General features: G+C 34.7%; 1 protein-coding gene across 1 annotated transcript in view; it reads left to right on the top strand.

Moving 5' to 3' along the window:
- The first annotated feature begins 7,676 nt into the window (after positions 1–7,676).
- Positions 7,677–20,955, top strand: part of LOC141397830 (uncharacterized) — a 229,366-nt gene continuing 216,087 nt past the window's right edge. Inside the window, exon 1 of the mRNA XM_073974583.1 lies at positions 7,677–7,962. The gene's annotated coding sequence lies outside the window, so the exon portion shown is untranslated. The remainder of the gene's footprint in view (positions 7,963–20,955) is intronic.

Genomic DNA, 20,955 nt, shown 5'->3' on the forward strand with positions numbered 1-20,955 from the left:
TTTGCTTTTGGAAGGCCACCAGCCAAAACTGTGATATTCGTCAATACAAGTAAAAACGTGTTAAGTTCCGAGCCGAACTTTTTATACCCTCCACCATAAAATATTCTGAAGCAAAACGGAATAATTATTTACTTCCCTGTCCACAATTTTAGGAGGATATATTCCGTGACCACTTATACCTAAATAAGGTAAAAAAATCATAAAAAATGTATTCAATCGATCGGGAACCTTATATGGGGCTAAATGAAAGTATGGACCTATGTTTTTGCTGGAGAAGTTTTGTGACCACTGGGAAATTCAAATGTCGAATTGCAGATACTTGAATCAAAAATTGTAGCTAATATCCAAAAAAAAAAAACGAAAATCGGGAGATACCGTTATATGGGAACAGCAAATTGCTCTACCAACACATGTTTCTATGTGGACAGTTTTTCGAATTACAGATAGTTGGGTCAAAAATACCGAAAATGGGGAGGCACCGTTATATGGGGGCTATACCAAAACATGGACCTACGCTGACAGTTTTTGGTGGAGATGTTGTGTGACCACTGGGAACTTCAAATGTCGACTTACAAATAGTTCGGTCAAAAATTGTAGCTAAAATCCTCAAAATACCGAAAATCGGGTGGTACCGTTATATGGGCGCTATACCAAAACATGGACCTATCTTGACGGTTTTTAGTGGAGATACTTTGTGACCCCAAAAGTGAAATTACGGGTAGTTCGGTCATAAAATGTAGCTAATATCCACAAAATACCGAAAATCGGGAAATACCGTTATATGGGGCTTATACCAAAACGTGGACCTATGTTGACAGTTTTCGGTGTATATATTTTGTGATTACTTGGAACGTCAACTGTCAAATTACAAGCAGTTCGGTCAAACATTTAGCTAAAATCCTCAAAATACCGAAAATCTTGAGGTACCGTTATATGGAGGCTATACCAAAACATGGAGCTTTTTCGACAAACTTTTGAAGTCGCTATTAGAAAATATGTAAATGAAAATAAGCTTTGGGGCCACACAGCATAACCAAAATGGCATAACCTTTTGTTTCTCACTAAATTTATCATCATATTATAACATACAGTCGCACTTCTCTATAACGAACTTCCCTATAAAGAATTTTTCATTTTATATCATACTAGTGGACCCGGCGAACTTCGTCTCGCAGTCATTAAAGGTACATTGAAGTTGATTATTTGCCTTGCAATTCATTTATTGCCACGGCTATTGCGAGACGAATTTGAAATGAATGTACTTAAATTCGAATACATTTTATATTTGTTGTTATATATAAAGTTTTTTTTTATATCTTCAAGCACAATGGAGGGTATAATTAAAGTTGTATTCCGTTTGTAACACTTAGAAATATTCTTCGGAGACCGTATAAAGTATATGTTATTGATCAGCATAAAATTCTTAGTCGATATAGCCTGCTGAAAATAAAGAAACAGCTCGCATGGCTTTTATTTTGGTACAGAAGTTTATATTATTATTATTGTTATTTGTATTATATTATTATCATTATTATTAAGGCTATAGCGATCCATGTTTTGATATAGCCCTCATAGAACGCCACATCCCGATTTTAGGTGTTTTTAAGGGTTTTAGTCACATTTTCTCAACGAACTGGCTCAAAAATTTCGTATTAAGTTTTCTTTGTAGCTGCATAATGTTTCCCCATAAATTTGTCCGTATAGATCTACGTTTTGATAGAAGGTACCTCCCGATTTTCAGTATTTTGAAGATTTTAGCCACATTATCCTACCGAAATGACTGAAGTTTGGTATTTAGTATTCGATATGGGCAATAATTCATGCCGAGAATTGTAGGTACAGATAGTGCACTCTTTAATCTAGGTCCCATAGAAGAGGTACATTCGATTTTGAAGCTCTTGTCAAACATTATTCTTTTTAATACCCTCCACCATAAGATGTTTGCCATTCCGTTCATTCATTCTTCATTACAACACTACTTTTTTTGTGGAAAAATATATAAATTATACATTTCTAAAAAAATATTCGAACATTGGAAAATTCACATTGATTAGCCCCTCCTGCTACATCTTCATGTTGTTTTTTAATATTAGGTTCCTTTTTGGAATACACCTAAAATAAATATATAAACCATGCAGTGTGGTATATTCGATAATTGGGAAAATTGCGTGTTTATTGAATATCAATCGTCTAAAATTGTGCACTTGTACCTCACATATGCTTCGAAAATAGTTCATTGTGATATCTAAAATATATTTTATATCGGTAGAAATAACTAACAATGAATAGAAATTCAAAAATTTTGCATGCAAACAAATTTATAAATCCCAAAATTATTCATATTCAATTACACAGCAAAGAAGATAGTATAATTCAGCTGCGCTAACGGTAACACGAGTTTGATTCAAATCAATTTTAGTAAGCTAACTTTTGAGTTTTGGAAAAGTTTTAGAATTTTTTTCAGATTTGTAATTTTAGTTGAAGCCAGCAGGGGCTTTTGCAACTTCTGGACTATTATCTCAGGAAGTATGACTTACCCCTGAAAAGGGGCCAGAATAGATAGGGACCGTGAAAAGAACCTTCTTAAAAAAAAAACAAAAACATAATCAAATAGATCCGATACGGGTCCTCAAACTGCACTTTTCCCAAATTTTGTGTGGGAGGTACTCGAAGGAAGGACCGATATAGTCCATATTCCAACCTGACGCATTACTGGATGAACCTTCTTCAAAAAAATCCCCTTGGGAGTTATCTTGCGGATTTGCGGCGTAAGTACAATCTGCTGAAAAAATTCAAAACGATTCGAGAGGACTCTTAAATTTCTCCTTTTCCGAATTTTGTGTGTGAGGTACCCTAAAGTGTGAATCGATATAGTCTTATCCGATCTATATCTGGAAGGAATATATGGAAAGTTTCGAAAACATGTTTGGACTTTTTTGGGGGAGATTTGGACCGACATAGCCATGGGCGTAGCCAGCTATGGGCATGGGGGGGCAGCTGCCCCCCCCCCCCCCTAGAGCCGTCAAAAAAGTATAAAAAAAACTGCATTGTTCTGATATACTATTCTTTAAAGTTAATAACGGCAAATGGACGACTAATATTTTTCGAATAAGCTACATTTTTTTAAAAGCGGTTTAGTTTATAGTCATAGAAGTGTAAAAACGCATTAAAAATAGGAAAATGCTTTTCCTCCTGCTCTAGGCTGCTTAGAAGATACCAAACATAATTTATTATTTCTAAGTAAACTTTGAATTCTGTTGAAAAATACATGAGATATGCAATTTTTAATTTAAAACTTCTCCACAAGTGGTGTCTTAGACACGCCGTTCGGACTCGGCGATAAACAGTAGGTCCCATATCATTGATCTAATATGAATCGGGGTGCACTCATTGATGTGAGAGAAGTCTACCTTGTCCCTTCTGGCATGTTTTTGGAACAATTATTATTATTATGCAATTTTTATACCCTCCACCATAGAATGGAGGGTATATTTTTCCGTTTCTCATGCATTAAAATACTTATTTGCAAACCTATACAGTATACATATTTGTTATCAGGATAAAATTCTGAGTCGATATAGTATAGATTGACTGATATAGTCTATCAAAATTAAAAATTTGTTAAAAAAGTTTTTATTATATCGGTCCAAAATTAGTTTATGTTCGAAGAGGGCCATATCGCACTGTGGTTCCGGTCGTGGACAAATATCGAACATTTATGGCAACAAATTTGATTTCGATTGAAATAAATATTACCTAAACACATGAAATTGTTTATATGCAGTACAATTTTTGCCAATTTACAGCGGTAATATGTCAAGAAAAGTCGAAAAATTTGAAAGCATTCGCAGCTTATGAGTGAAATAAATGTACAATTTCCAGATTTAAACTTATAGTTGATAGCATTGACAATGTTTTTACGTAAAAAGATATTCATAAAAAGTTTTCTAACTTCCTTAAAAATAAATTCTTTGTAAATAAATTTTCTGGTAGTTTTGAAATCAGTGCTATAAATTTATGTTGAGTTTTACTAATGTTGGGAGTATTTGGGAGACTCCTTTATATGGGGGCTATACCTAAACGTGGACCTATATTGAACATTTTTTGCGAGGATGCGAAATTTCAACCAAATCAATTGGAAACTGTGTCTAAATTCTTCAAAATACCAAAAATCAGGCATTACCTTTACAAGGGGGCTATACATAAATGTGGATCTACATCCACTCAATTTTTTTTATATCATCTTGCCTTGTTGTGAAACTATGTTTAAAATCGAGGTGGTAGCTCGATTAGAACTATTTTTGGCACTCCTTTCAATACAAGTGAGACCTCCTCTTAATTGTTTGTGATGTCAAAATGCAAAGTATGTTTGGACGATCTATGTCGCGTAAAAATATTAGGATGTGCAAAGTATGGACCAGAGTGAACGAAAAAATGATTAAAGAGTAGTATTGAGTCTTCTTTGGGCCTACAAAACTTTCCCCCGGAAATGTGTCTGTGCTGGTTCACATTTTGGATTACCCCTCATAGAACGGTACCGCCCGATTTCTCAGGGGTTTAGCTGCATTATCATATAGAAACGGAAGAAATTTAATAAATATTTGGTCTTCTTCGGGCCTACTAAACTTCTATCCAGAAATTTGTGAGCACTGGTTCATGTTTTATGTAGCCAAACTAGAACGGTACCTCCCGATTTTAGGGGTTTTCAGGATATTGTAGGATAGTAAGGCTATCCTACAGAAATGACTGAAATTTAATATTTAGTCTTCTATGGGGCTATAATAACTCTTCCCCCTAAGTTGTACATACATTTCCACATTTTGATATAGCCACTGACATTTATGACAATTTCGAACAGTCAACTTTGCACATATCGTCCATTTACTCAAAGAGTGACACATCTCAAAAAATCAAGTTTCGAGAAAAACGCGTTTTAAGTTGGCGATTGAAATTTGACTTCCCAACTTAAAAAGATTATTACACTAAAACTAAAATAACTACTTGGACCATATTTTGCAACCAGATAGCCAGATATCCGTGCTAAATTTCTGTGCATGATCAAGCATGATTTGAAGTATTTTAGTGCTTCATAAACTCAAAAAACTTTTGTGTTGAATTATGCGAAACTCGTAGTAAATGAGCTGTAACTCGTCGAGTTTTAGAGATATCAGCATGGAAATTTTACACAAGATAAAGTAGAAGTCGTAGAAAAATTAGAAATTGCTAACTCAGAAAACGCATTTTTTGAGTTATGTCACTCTTTGAGTAAATGAACGATATGTAAAGTCCTGCCTGTGCATCTAAATGAACTTCTTTATGTTTTGTGAAACGGTTTTATGTATTGGTAATAATTCACCATGATTACTTTTTCAAATTTATGTTTTTTTTTATTAATTTTTTAAAATTAATTTAAAAAAGTATCCAAAAATATAGGCTTCGAAAATGCACAGAGAAGACTTAATATACATACTAAAAGTTGTTTAAAAGTTTGTTTTTACCTTTTTTATCCATAAAATTGTTTTACTGTTCGAAAAATCGAACACCAATTACGACGAAATGGGTTAAACAGATAAATAGAGACATCACGCATTCTTAACGTGTTTCGATTCAAATCGTCTTTTGGATAATTCACCATGACATTTCGTTATAAACAATGTGCGTGTGTACGTTAAATTACATATTATTAACATATTTTTGGTATGCTATGCATATATAATGCATCCAATGCCATGTGAACGAAAACTCTCGAAGGGAGCAATGGATTTGGTCCAAAATTTGCAAATCGTATTACAATACTTCATCAAGTCGGATATAGTCCATATAAATCCAGTCCTTCGGGTACCTCCCATTCAAAATTTTTATTTTTATTTACATTTCTCTCTAAATTGGGTGCAATTTAGCATTAAGTGTTAAGTGTTAAGCGATACCGCCAAATTTCAAGTAATTGGTTTACGCAATTGACCTAAAATCGTGGCCAACAGAAATTTCATAACGGAAAGAAATCTAAATATTCCACATAAATAGAGTAGAATATTTAATGTGGAAGCTTTTTACTTGTTTTTCATTAGGTATGTACCTAAATAAAGGGTTTAAAATATTGTATGTAAAAACTATACACATCACCAAAAAAAAAAGTTGCCCCCCCCCCCCTAGATTTGATCCTGGCTACGCCCTTGGACATAGCCTACATTCCAACTTAAACAAAGTTTAATCGGTAGATCCGTTCGAGAGTTATAGTGCGCACCAGCAAGCTAGACATTAAGAGAGACAGATGAACGGACATGGCTAAATAGACTCCAAATAGTCTGAAACGAATTTCGTCCAAACATACTTGGGATCTAAAACCAATATGTCGATGAGACACATCTTTGGTCGTATTTTGTTTGTATCCCCTTTACCCTAAATCCTGACGTATAAAATAGGTGGGGTTGTTGCAATATTTGTATAAAAAATCCAATTTGACAACTGAACTGAAAATTTTTCTGTCATGATAGAGACAATTTGTAGCATGGGAGGATATTGTGGTTCTCTACACAAAACCCGTTATATATTAGGCAGTAGGCCCGTTATCTACTTTGCCGATATATGCCCTCCAGGTGGACCAAAATAAAATTTGTATATTTTTCATACAAAAGTAATGGTCTATGTCACCCGCTATATTATATCAGATCATCATGCAAAGTGATAGCCATTTTCTTCTACCTAAACTCTTACCTCGTGCAAAATTTCGTGACTATTGAGCTATAATTGCGACCTCTAGAGTGTAAATTACAACACTACAAACAAAAAACTGGATATATTAGGCTGTAGCTCTGTTATCTGATCACGTACATCACCGTAATCGACATCAGTGCAAAGGTCAAGATATCGTCTTCCAAATATAACTCAAGAGGGAAGAATGTGTCTTTCAGGAACAAAGATATAAGCTGTATATTAACATTTTTCAAAATTTTCACACAAAAGTTCTGGTCTGGTCCATATTATCTGATCGGCATCTCAAATTGCAAGCTACTTCTTTGTCAAAACAATTATGTTTTTGGTCCATTTCACCCGCTAAATATTTCACGATCATCTCCAATAAAAATAGGAATCTATTCTGGTCTGAGCCCGACCTCCATGCAAAATTTCATGTCGATCGGTCCATAATTGCGGCCTGGAGTTGAATGGTGTAGGGTATAATGAACCTTATTTAAGTCATTAATAGGCAAAAGTTCATTCATTCCCGCTACAGGAAATCGTTTTTGACAAAAAGAGGTCAAAAAGTGATAACCCTAACGGACACACATAGCCAGATCGACTCATCTCGTCGAGACATTCATAATGGTGTATATATTATTTCGATGCGTTATAAACCTTTTGGCCAAAACCAACCCTCCCCTCATAGTGGTGTAGAGCATAGGTGGCCAAGAAGAGAACGACTAAAATTAGAATGTATTGTAGAAAACGCAATTATTGCAAATGTATTAGTAAGTTGCTAAGTCGAACAAGCTGTTTAACAACAACAATCGTGTCGTATATTGTTGGCGCGTCCGCTTTGTATGACTTAAATTAAAAATAATATAAATAACTTCATAATTTGAAAAGTATTTTTCTTCATATGTTAATTTTTTTAAGAGAAAAAAACATATACAATGATTTTTTAAGACTTTCTAAGCATACATACATTTTTTATTGTTGCATTGCAGACGAGGCATTCTGCATCATTAAAAATATTAATACAAAACAAAAATCATTTTCAAATTCTTCCCTCCACATATTTGCTGTACAACTGCAAAATCTTTTCTGTGTACCCAAAAATAAAAAAATAAAGCGGCATCAACCTGCTTGCATGAAATTCAGTACAAGACTGAAGTAAAAAAAATCAAAACATTTGCTCTCTTACTTTGCGTTCGGGTCGCGTGTGTGTGATTTGCCGAAAAACTTCGTAACCAAATCAATACCCACGAACGGGTTTGGTGTAGAGTATAAAACCTTGTCTTTAAGCGAGACAGATTTTTATACCATCCATAATTAATTTGTCATTCCGTTTGTTACACATCGAAATATTCTTCGGAGACCAATAAAGTAAATATCGCTCAATTACTCAATTCAAAAAATACTGTTTCGAGAAAAACGCGTTTTAAGTTGGAGATTCAAATTTGACTTCCCAACTTCAAAATATTAACCGCTTGGACCATATTTTGCAAACAGCTAGCCAGATACCAGTGCTAAATTTCTGTGCAAGAACAAGCATGATTTAAAGTGTTTTAGTGTTTCATAAACTCAAAAATCTGTTTTGTTGAATTATGTCAAACGCTTAGTAAATGAGCTGTAACTCGATGAGTTTTAGAGATATCAGCATGAAAGTTTGACACAAGATAAAGGAGAAGTCGCAGAAAAAATAGAAATTGCTAACTCAGAAAACACATTTTTTGAATTATGCCACTCTTTGAATTAATGAGCGATATGTACATATGTATATTCTTGATCAGGGTAAAATTCTAAGTGGATATAACCATGTCCGTCTGCCCGTCCGTCTGTTGAAATCATGATACAGCTCGCAATGTTTAAGATAAAGCATTGGAATTTGGTATAAAAGTTTTTGTTACTCCTAGGATGTTCGTTATTGCAAACGGGCTATATCAAAACTTGGACCGATATAGCCCGTTTGCAATAATCATTTACGCAAAGAGTGGCATAATTCAAAAAATAGAACGGTACCAACCGATTTTCGGTATTTTGAGGGTTTTAGCCTCATTATGGCTGGAATTTGGTACTTAGTCTTTGTTGGGTACATACAACTTTCCCCCAGAAATTTGTCGGTATAAGTCCACGCCTTCATATAGCCCCCATAGAAGGGTACATCCCGATTTTCGGTATTTTGAAGGTTGTGGCCACAATAATCCACCGATATGACTGAAATTTGGTATTTAGTATACATTTGTATTATACAACTATCCATATGAAATTTGTAGGTATAGGTCCACACCTTCATAAAGCCCTCATAGAACGATACCTTCCGATTTTCGGCATTTTGCTGGTTGTGGCCACAATAATGCTCCGAAATAGCGAAATATTGGCACTTAGTCTTCATTTAGGGTATAAAACTTTCCACATGAAATTTGTCGGTATAGGTCCACGCCTTCATATAGAAAGTTACCTTCCGATTTTCGGTATTTTAAAGGTTGTGGCGACAATAATCCATCGAAATAACTGAAATTTGGTATTTTCCCCCCTCTAAATTTTTTCGGTATAGGTCCACGCCTTCATGTAGCCGCCATAAAACAGTACCCTCTATTTTCGGCATTTTGAAGGTTGTGGCCACAATAACCCACCGAAATGGCTGAAATTTGGTATTTTGCCTTCGTGGGGAATATTCAACTTTCCCTCTATATATTTATCGGTAAAGGTCCACGTCTTCATATACTTCCATCGATTTTCCGTATTGTGAAGGTTTTAGCCACATTATCTTACCGAAACATCGGAAATTTGGTATTTAATCTTATTTGAGTCTAAAAGCTTTCCGCCAGATCTAAACCTGCATTTTATCCGCAGAATATCGGACGCTCAAGTTATGTTCAATCGTTTACCCATTTTATTCACAAGCATTGACTATAACATTATCCAAACTTGTCTAATGTTCAATTTATTATAAAATAGTTTATAATAAATGCATTTTATTCAAAGTCAATGCCATTGTGAAATTATGAATAAATACTATATGTTAAAATAATTTTTAAAATAAATTGCAAAAATTATACAAATTAAACATACGTGTATTATTTATCGATCAATAAAAATAAGCAACTAATCTGATGGCATATCTCCATTAAAAGTGAAAACTATATAACGATTGCAATTGGGTTAAAGTTTCAGTATTACTAGAAATTCCTATTGTAACAAACATATCTACAAAAAGTAATGTCAATAAAATGTTTAACTCTTTCGGTATTCATAATTTCCATTATATTGGTCCCAAGGATACAGGTATATCTAAAAACCCAATATACCATCCTTGATTTTGTGATTCTATTAAATTATTTTTTAGGGTGTACGTATTAAATTTCGAAATATTATTTGTAAAGTGTTGGATCCAAACTTTGCAAGAATTGATTATTGCAAAATTGTAGCCGTATCTAGAAATGTTCAATATATAACAGCAAATGCAACTTTGTTAAAGTTACCTATAACAAAGATCAGAGTAAGTGACCGACCACCTGGAACAGGTTGTAAAAAACATTCATATCGACTAATTTCAAAACTGTAATTAAATTTTATTTTTTTTCTTCCAGCTAAGATATAATTTTATGCAACGTTTAAATGGCTGGAAACCTTTCCTCTATGATTTTACAATAAAGTGTAATTTTACCAAAAGTCCTTACAATAAATTAACATATCTGGTATGGGATGCTGTAAAAAATATAACAAATATTCATACTGATTGTCCGTATACGGTAAGTTAGAATTTACGAACTACCAGAAAATTTGATCTGAAAGAAAGTATTCGATAAGCCGACAAATTGAATACATTTTTAATTCTCTTGTTGAATATATTTTCACAGCAAAACACCATCGAAGTGCCCAGAGCAGAAAATACTTATTTTGAAAAGTTGTTAAAATTTCTTCCCATACCGCCCGGAACTTATGGACTATTTATGGATGAGGGACCCGAAAATAAATTAAGAGCTCATGTAGAAGTTCATGTCCAGGTTTCGTAATTTATCTATGAACAGAAATATTATTTAAAATAAACTATCAGGGTTATCATGAATATTTCCATTGGAATTTTCTGCACTGAAAATGATTTTAAAAAGTGATGCACCACAATAATCGATTAATAATTTCCAAATTTTTCGCTTTTTATGCAATTTTAGTAATCAGAATGGTGGAGTTATTGGTTCCCTATCGCTTTCAGTAGTTTTGTCGTTGATTCCGACAGAAAGAATGATGTTCTTGGCGTAATTTTGCCATGGTCATATTTAGTGTGCCTGTGTAGGCAATTTGGCTAGAAATTTCTAGTTTTTGAAGTTATTTTCAAAAAAAAAATGGCTATGAAAAATCATTAAGTGGTATGTCCAGAGTACGTACAAACAATCTTATGATATATAGAAAGTCCTGTATTATCCCGTCTTGGCCTATGTAATACTAGTCTTTAACAGCGTTGCCCTGATAGAGGTGAAAATCAGGGTATCGACAATTTTTTTTGCACTTTTCTTTGAAGATAGTTTTTAGAAACATTGTTAACAATGTCGCGCTCATGTTTGCTTTTATATAACCAAAAAATTCAACACCCATTTTGTCATTCAAGCCAAACAATACTACTCCCTTTGACGAGTTTGATAGTATCACTCCAATTCTTTTTTTGCTGCGGGTTTTTTCAAGCTATGTCGTATTTTTGCTGGAATTGTGTGGTATAAAATTCATAGTTAGGATGAAAATCAGCTTATCTGGCGCAAAATTGATATTTTACTTGTGGAAGAAGCCAACACAACTGAGTTTAAATAAACTGTCGCTATCAAAACGCTTCGTAAGAAGTATTATTGTTTGGGCTTGAATGACAACAAAGGGTGTTGAAATTTGTGTTTTTTTAAAAGCAAACATGGTCAAAACATTGTTAACAACAATTTTGAAAACTATTTTCAAAGAAAAGCGCAAAAAAATTGTTCTATGCCCTGATTTTTACCTCTATCAGGGCAATGCTGTTAAATACTAGTATTATATAGGGCAAGCCGGGCTAATTCAGGACTTTCTATATATCATAAGACTGTTTGTACGTACTCTGGACATACCCCTTAATGATTTTCAATAGCCGATTTTTTGAAATAACTTCAAAAACTAGAAATTTCTAGCCAAATTGCCTACACAGGCACACTAATTACGACCATGGCAAAATTACGTCAAGAACATCATTCTTTCTGTCGGAATCAACGACAAAACTACTGAAAGCGATAGGGAACCAATTATTCCACCATTCTGGTTACTCAAATGACATAAAAAGCAAAAAAATTGGAAATTATTTATCGATTATTATGGTGCATCATTATACCCTCAGCATTTATGCTATACACTTTCATACGGTCAAAATGTGCCTCATCGAAATAATGGTTTTAGACCCCAAGTATGTTTGGACGAAATGTGTTTCAGACAATTTAGAGTCGATTTAGAATGTCCGTCCGTCTGTCTGTCCGTCTGTCTGTCTGGCTGGCTGGCTGGCTGGCTGGTGCGCACGATAACTCTCGAACGGATGAACCGATTTGGTCCAAAATTTAGCTTTCGCAATATTTCGTCCAAACTTAGTTTAAGTTGGAAGATGGGTTATATCGGTCCACTCCTTCCGGTACCTCCCACACAAAGGTTCGAAAATGTTCGGAAAATTTGTGCGCACGATAACTCTTGAAGGGAGTAACCGATTTGGTCCATACTTTGCACATCCTGAAATGTGTACCAGACTTAGATAAGGTTTCAATATGGACTCAATCGGTCCACTCCTTCGGGTACGTCCCACACAAAATTTCGGAAAAGTTCAGTTTAGGGCCATTCCTCGAATCGCTTTGATTTTTGTTTTAGCAACTTATATTCACTGCCACCCCTACGACGGAACAAGTTTCATTAGGGGCAAGTCCATACTTCCTGAGAAAGTCCATACTTCCGTGTGAGGTGGTTGGAGCGCAAGATAACTCTCGAGCGGATCTGCCGATTCGGCCCAACATTTGGCCTTAGTAATATTTTGTCCAAACATAGTTTAAGTTCGAAGATCGGTCCACTCCCTCGAAGATCGGTCCACTCCCTCAGGTACCTCCCCCACAAAAGTTAAAAAAATGGTCGGAAAAATTGTTCGTACGGTAACTCTTGAAGGGAGTGGCCGAATTCGTCCATCTGGTAGATATATTAGGATGCGTTAAGCCTAATATATCTACCAGATAGAGATCAGGTTCAAATGTGGACTATATTTGTCCACTCCATCCGGCACCTCCCACACAAAATTTCGGATAAGTGCACTTTAAGACCTGATATCGAATCACTTTGATTTTTGTTGAAGCAATATGCATTCGCTGCCTCAATTACGATTGTAAACGTTTTTTTTTTCAGGGGCAAGTCCATACTTCTTGAGCAAACAGTCCGAATCGTGTAAAAACCCCATAGGCACCATATGTAGTGACTGGAGATCCACTTCCATAATGGTCAATGCCGATCTATTCCTTTTAGTATCTGCTCCGTAAAACTTCAAACGATGCTTTTTTACTTGTTTTGAAAATACATATGTACATAACTTCAAAAACTAGAAATTTCTAGCCAAATTGCCTACACAGGCACACTAATTACGACCATGGCAAAATTACGTCAAAAACATCATTCTTTCTGTCGGAATCAACGACAAAACTACCGAAAGCGATAGGGAACCAATTATTCCACCATTCTGGTTACTAAAATGGCACAAAAAGCCACTTTCCCCTATTTTTCGGTATTTTCGGTATTTTGAGCGTTGTGGCCTCAATATTCCACCGAAATGGCTGAAATTTGGTATTTAGACTTCGTTTGGGGTACTCAAAGTTTCCCTTTGAATTTGTCGGTATAGGTCCACGCCTACATAACGGTACTGTAGACGGATTTTTTATGCTATCTTAAGCCTACAAAATAGTTTTTTGAATTTTTAAAAAATCTCAACTCGTTTCCATGTTATCAACGTTTCAATTTTTATACCCTCCACCATAGTATGGAGGGTATATTAAGTTTGTTTTTCCGTTTGTAACGCATTGAAATACTCATTTGCGACCCTATAAAGTATATATATTCTTGATCAGGGTAAAATTCTGAGTCCATCTGTGCTAGTCCGTCCGTCCGTCTGTGGTAATCACTCTAGCATCCACAAAAATGGAGATAGGACGCTGAAATTTTGGGAAAATGCGTCTTTTGTTTGCAGGCAGGTCAAGTTCGATGATGGGCTATATCGGTCCACGTTTTGGTATAGCCCCCATATAACGGTACCCCCCGATTTACGGTATTTTGACGTTTTAGCTACATTTTCATACCGATTTAGCTATAATTTGACATTTAGGATTCTTAAGTGTCAATAAACTTATATAAGAAAACTTGTGGACATAGGTCTACGTTTTGGTATAGCCCCCATATAAAGCTACCCCCCGATTTACGGTATTTTGACATTTTTAGCTACATTTTCAGACCGATTTAGCTCTAGTTTAACAGTTAGGGCTCTTAAGCGTCGCTAAACTTATATAACAAAACTGGTGGACATAGGTCTACGTTTTGATATAGCCCCCATATAGCGGTACCCCCCGATTTACGGTATTTTGATGTTTTTAGCTACATTTTCAGACCGATTTATCTATAATGTGACATTAAGTTATATAACAAAATGTGTCAATAAAGTTATATAACAAAAGTTGTGGACATAGGTCCACGTTTTGGTATAGCCCCCATATAACGGAACCCCCGATTTACGGTATTTTGACGTTTTTAGCTACATTTTCAGACCGATTTAGCTATAAATTGACATTTAGGGTTCTTAAGTGTCAATAAACTTATATAACAAAACTAGTGGACATAGATCAAGGTTTTTGAATAGCCCCCATATAACGTTACCGCCCGATTTCAGGTATTTTGACGATTTAAGTCGCATTTCTAGACCGAATATTTTGACGTTTTTAGCTACATTTTCAGACCGATGCACGGTGGTCGAAAACACTGATCTAGCGGCGCGAAATTCATAACTTGCAAACGAATTGAGATACGCCACTGAAATTTTGCAGAAACTCAGCTTGTACCTGTGGGTAATAATGGACCAAATATGAACAATATCGGCCAATGTTTTGGTATAGCCCCCATATAACGGTACCTTCCGATGTTCGGTATTTTGACGATTTAAGCCACAATTTCGTAGCAAATTAGCTGTAATTTGGTACTTAGGGTTCCTAGTGGTCACAAAATATTTCCACCAAAAATTATGAACATAGGTGCACGTTTTGATATTGCCCCTATGTAACCGTACCTCCCAATTTAAGGTATTTTGAATATCATGACCACATTTTTATTTCAACTTGGCTGTAATTTTGCATTCCGTGTTCTCACTGCGTATAAAATCTTCTTGCAAAACATTTTCAATACGGATTTATGTTTCGATGTAGCCCCTTTTATGGTACCCCCGATTCGTTGAATTTTTACTTGTTATCCCATATTTAGTAACATATTTAGCTATAATATGGTATTATAGTGTCTCCGGGAGTAGAACTCCTCCTTGCAAACATTTTTCAAGATAGGTCCATATTTTGATTTAGCTCCCATACAAATGTACAGCTAAATTTGTATCAATTTCATGCAAAATCCCTTATTTTAAAAGTGCAGTCATCAAAAGATTTGCAAATATTTGCAGCCCGAATGTGGTTATTCAGTATCCAGAGAGTCAAATTTCATTCCCCAAAAAATTATCGGACCTAAGTTCGGCCAAGTTTACAAGATGCACTCTATGGAACAAGCGCGTATAACCCATAAAAACACTAAAAAAATTAATTTTTTGAAAATTTATTGCTGTATAACTAAATACCTCCAGACCCCAAACTAATTTTTATAATTTAAATCACACCCTCTGCTATTAATTAAAATTATATCTTGTCCATTTTCATTACGAATTTATTTAACATTTAAACAAATATGAAGTTAATTTTTTTGCAACAATTTTTTAAAATCTGATGCAACAAAAACTCTTATATTTGATAGTGAATAACTGAGTGAATATTTACAACAACAAAAATGAAAAAACAAAATCTTTGTCTGCAAAGTATCTGTAACCGATACAATGGAAAATATTTCGCAATTTTATAGTTCGATTTTTTGACTTTTGCGCCGCTAGATCAGTGGTTTCGACCAGTGTGCGATGTAGCTATAATTTGATATTTAGAGTTCTTAGTGACCAAAAAACTTATATTCGAAAAAATTATGAACATAGGTACATGTTTTGGTATAGCACCATAGAACAGTACCTCCTGATTTTCGGTATTTTGAGATTTTTACCTACAAGTTTTAACCGAATTAGCTGTAATTTGACATTTGAAGTTCTTAGTGGTCACCACACCTCTTCACCAAAATTGTCTGAAATTTTGGGGTAAAGCGTCTTTTGTTTGCAGGCAGGTCAAGTTCGATGATGGGCTATATCGGTCCATGTTTTGGTATAGCCCCCATATAACGGTAACCCAGATTTACGGTATTTTGACGTTTTTAGCTACATTTTCAGACCGATGTAGCTATAATTTGACATTTAGGGTTCTTAAATGTCAATAAACTTATATAACAAAACTTGTAGACATAGGTCACGTTTTGGTATAGCCCCCATATAACGGTGCCCCCGATTTACGGTATTTTAACGTTTTTAGCAACATTTTCAGACCGATTTAGCTAAAATTTGACATTTAGGTTTCTTAAGTGTCAATAAACTTATATAACAATAGTTGTGGACATAGGTCCACGTTTTGGTATAGCCCCCATATAACGGTACTCCTCGATTTACGGTATTTTGACGTTTTTAGTTATATTTACAGACCGATTTAGGGTTCTTAAATATCAATAAACTTATGTCCATGTTTTGGAATAGCCCCCATATAACGTTACCGCCCGATTTCAGGTATTTTGACGTTTAAATTCACATTTCTAGACCGAGTTAGCTATAATTTGATATTTAGGGTTTTTAGTGACCAAAAAACTTATATTCGAAATAATTATGAACGTAGGTCCATATTTTGGTATAGCCCCATATAACGGTACCTCGGTATAACGGATTTCGGTATCCCTATATAACGGATTTTCGGTATTTTGAGAATTTTACCTACCAGTTTTAACCGAATTACCTTTAATTTGAAGATTTGACATTTGAAATTCTTAGTGGTCACCACACTTCTCCACCAAAAATTGTCAAGAAAGGTCGATGTATTGATAAAGCTCCCATATAAAAGTACCTCCCGATTTTCAGTAATTTGATGATTTTAACTACAATATTAAACCGTAATTTGACATTTGAAGTTCTTAGTGGTCACAACACCTCTCCATCAAAAATTGTCAACATAGGTCCATGTTCGGATATAGTTCCCATATAACGGTACCTCCCAATTTTCAGTAATTGGCAATTTTAGCTAAAATTTTTAACCGAACAAACTGTAATTTGACATTTGAAGGTTGTAGTGGTCACCACAAATCTACATCAACAATTTTCAACATAGCCCCAATATAACGATACTTCCCGATTTTCGGTACTTTGAGGATTTTACTTAAAATGTTTAACCGAATGTAGGTCCATGTTTTGGTAGCCCCTAAACAAACCTCCCGATTTTCCGTACCTTAGCTTTATTTGGTGGACGAACTTTTCGTAATTTGAAATTTAAGAGCCAACAAAAAGTGTTCACTTAAGTTCATATTTTCGTATAGCCCACATATGGGGGTACCTCCGAACTAGCTGTTAATGACATTTGAAGTTCCCACGTTATGTACCGATTTTCGGTATTTGAGGATTCTAGCTAAAAATTTTAACCGAATTAGGAGTTATTTGACATTAAAGGCTCCCATTAAAAACTGTCAACATAGGTCCATGTTTTATTATAACCCCTATATAACGGTACCTCCCAATTTCTAGCCCACCAAAAATTGTCAACATACATACATAGTTAGATATAGGCACCATAAAAAAGGGCCTACCGAATGAAACATTTTATGTACATTATCTGACATTTTAACGTATGAAAACTAATTATTCCATTTTAGTTCAGAATATTTTATGGTGGAGGGTATGAAAAGTTCGGCCCGGCCGAACTTAACGCTTTTTTAATTGTTTTATTTTATGTTGCATCATTTTCATTTTCATTTGTCCCTTCAGAGATGTTTTGATAACATATGAATGTATGAATCCCGTGGTAATTTAAAATTCTAATTCTGCATTTTATCCGCAGAATATCGGACGCCCAAGTTATGTTCAATCTTTTACCCATTTTATTCACAAGCATTGTCTATAATGTTATCCACACTTTTCTAATGTTCAATTTATTAGAAAATAATTTATAATAAATGCATTTTTTAAGGTCAATGACATTCTGAAATTATGAATAAATACTACATGTTAAAATAATATTTTAAAATAAATTGCAAAAATTATACAAATTAAACATGCGAGTATTTATTTATCGATCAATAAACATTAGCGACTAATCTGATGCCATAATATCTCCATTAAAAGTGAATGCTATATAACGATTGCAATTGGGTTAAGGTTTCAGTATTACTAGAAATTCCTATTGTAACAAAAATATCCACAAAAAGTAATGTCAACAAAATCTTTAACTCTTTCTGTATTCATAATTTCCATTCTATTGGTCGCAAGGACAGAGGTATATCTAAAAACCCAATATACCATCCTTGATTTTGTGATTCTATTAAATTATTTTTTAGGGTGTACGTATTAAATTTCGAAATATTATTTGTAAAATGTTGGATCCAAACTTTGCGAGACTTGATTATTGCAAAATTGTAGCCGTATCCAGAAATGTTCAATATATAACAGCAAATGCAACTTTGTTACAGTTACCTATAACAAATATTAGAGTAAGTGACCGACCACCTGGAACAGGTTGTAAAAAACATTCATATCGACTAATTTCAAAACTGTAATTAAATTTTATTTTTTGTTTTAGCTAAGATTTAATTTTATGCAACGTTTAAATGGCTGGAAACCTTTCCTCTATGATTTTACAGTAAAGTGTAATTTTACCAAAACTCCTTACAATAAATTAATATATTTGGTATGGGATGCTGTAAAAAATATATCAAATATTCAAACAGATTGTCCGTATACGGTAAGTTAGAATTTACGAACTACCCGAAAATTTGATCTGAACTTTAACAAAGAAAGTATTCGATAAGCCGACAAGTTGAATAAATTTTTACTTCTCTTGTTGAATATATTTTCACAGCAAAACACATTCGAAGTGCCCAGAGCAGAAAATACTTATTTTGAAAATTTGTTAAAATTTCTTCCTATACCGCCCGGAACATATGGACTATTTTTGGATGAAGGACCCGACAATAAATTAAGAGTTCATGTAGAAATTCATATCCAGGTTTCGTAATTTACGTTGCTATGAACAGAATTATTATTTAAAATAAACTATCAGGGTTATCATGAATATTTCCGTCGGAATTTTTCGCACTGAAAATGATTTTAAAAAGTGATGCACCACAATAATCGATAAATAATTTCCATTTTTTTTTTGCTTCTTATGCAATTTTAGTAACCAGAATGGTGGAATAATCGCTGTCAGTAGTATTGTCGTTGATTCCGACAGAAAGAATGATGTTCTTCACGTAATTTTGCCATGGTCGTAATTAGTGTCCCTGTGTAGGCAATTTGGCTAGAAATTTCTAGTTTTTGAAGCTATTTTCAAAAAAATGGCTATGAAAAATCATTAAGGGGTATGTCCAGAGTACGTACAAACAATCTTATGATATATAGAAAGTCCTGTATTATCCCGGCCAGCCCTATATAATACTAGTCTTTAACAGCATTGCCCTGATAGAGGTAAAAATCAGGGCATAGAACAATTTTTTGCACTTTTCTTTGGAAATAGTTTTTAGAAACATTGTTAACAATGTCGCGCTCATGTTTGCTTTTATATAACCTGTATTATCCCGGCCAGCCCTATATAATACTAGTCTTTAACAGCATTGCCCTGATAGAGGTAAAAATCAGGGCATAGAACAATTTTTTGCACTTTTCTTTGGAAATAGTTTTTAGAAACATTGTTAACAATGTCGCGCTCATGTTTGCTTTTATATAACCAAAAATTTCAACACCCATTGTTGCCATTCAATTGTTTTTCCCGTAAAATTTTAGGATAACGGTACTGTAGACGGAATTTTTTTGTATGCAGGCAACCCGTAATATAACGATGAAAATAAATAGAAAATACAACGCAAGTGTTTTTGTCTTAATGTGAATGCAGATAAGATTTATAAAGTAATAATTGGGTGGTGAGACTGCAAACCAGAGCTCCGAATACTCACTTGAACTCGCTCGAATTCCACTCGCGACGGAAACTCTTCTCGAATTCGAGCAAGTTGAGCGGGGCAAATTTCCCTTCCCCACCACCAAACAAAAACTTACCCCACCACGAAAAAAACTTGCCCCACAACCATCAAAAAATTGCACCCTAAAAAATTACCACCTCTCCCCAAATGTTCACTCGCGAGTAAATCGGAGCTCTGCTGCAAACCCACTTCGACAGATTATCTGGTTTAGAGCGTATTCCGTGTTGCTCCGACGTTAAACGAAGATTGTGGATAGTGCATCTCTCTACAGTCAGTATCGAGGCAAAAAATTCCCCTCAGTTTACTGGTGTCGACATTTCCGGAGTATTTCTTACCTACTTACTTAGATGGCTTTTGTATTAAACAGAACATCTTGTTCCATAAGCCGAACTAAGAATAGATTTCCAAACGCACCGATCTCTTACTTTACTTCTCCAATTTTGGATGCCATGTTCTGTGATATCTTCTTCAACTTGGTCCTTCCATCGGAGTTTTGGCCTTCCCTTGGGGCATATACCGTCGAGTGGCTCGTATTCAAATACCTTTTTGGCGGGGGCATCTTTATCCATCCTGCTGACATGGCCAAGCCAACGCAATCGTTTTAGTTTGATACGTTTTACTATATCGATGTCGGTCGGCTGGTATAGCTCGTGGTTCATACGACGTCGATATTCACCGTCAACGCATATTGGTCCATAAATCTTTCGAAGAATTTTTCTCTCAAACACACCAAGTTCTGCCTCATCTGCTTTCGCAAGTACCATGCTTCAGATCCATACATAAGTACGGGTAGTATCAGTGTCTGGTAGAGCGTAAGATTTGTTTGACGAGAGGTGGTTTTACTTTTAAACTTTTTACTTAGACCAAAGTAGCATCTGTTGGCCAATATTATTCTTC

This window comes from Musca autumnalis, unplaced genomic scaffold, assembly GCF_047663935.1.
Source record: "Musca autumnalis isolate F117 unplaced genomic scaffold, ASM4766393v1 scaffold_3, whole genome shotgun sequence".
In the NCBI taxonomy this organism is placed as follows: Eukaryota; Metazoa; Arthropoda; class Insecta; order Diptera; family Muscidae; genus Musca; species Musca autumnalis.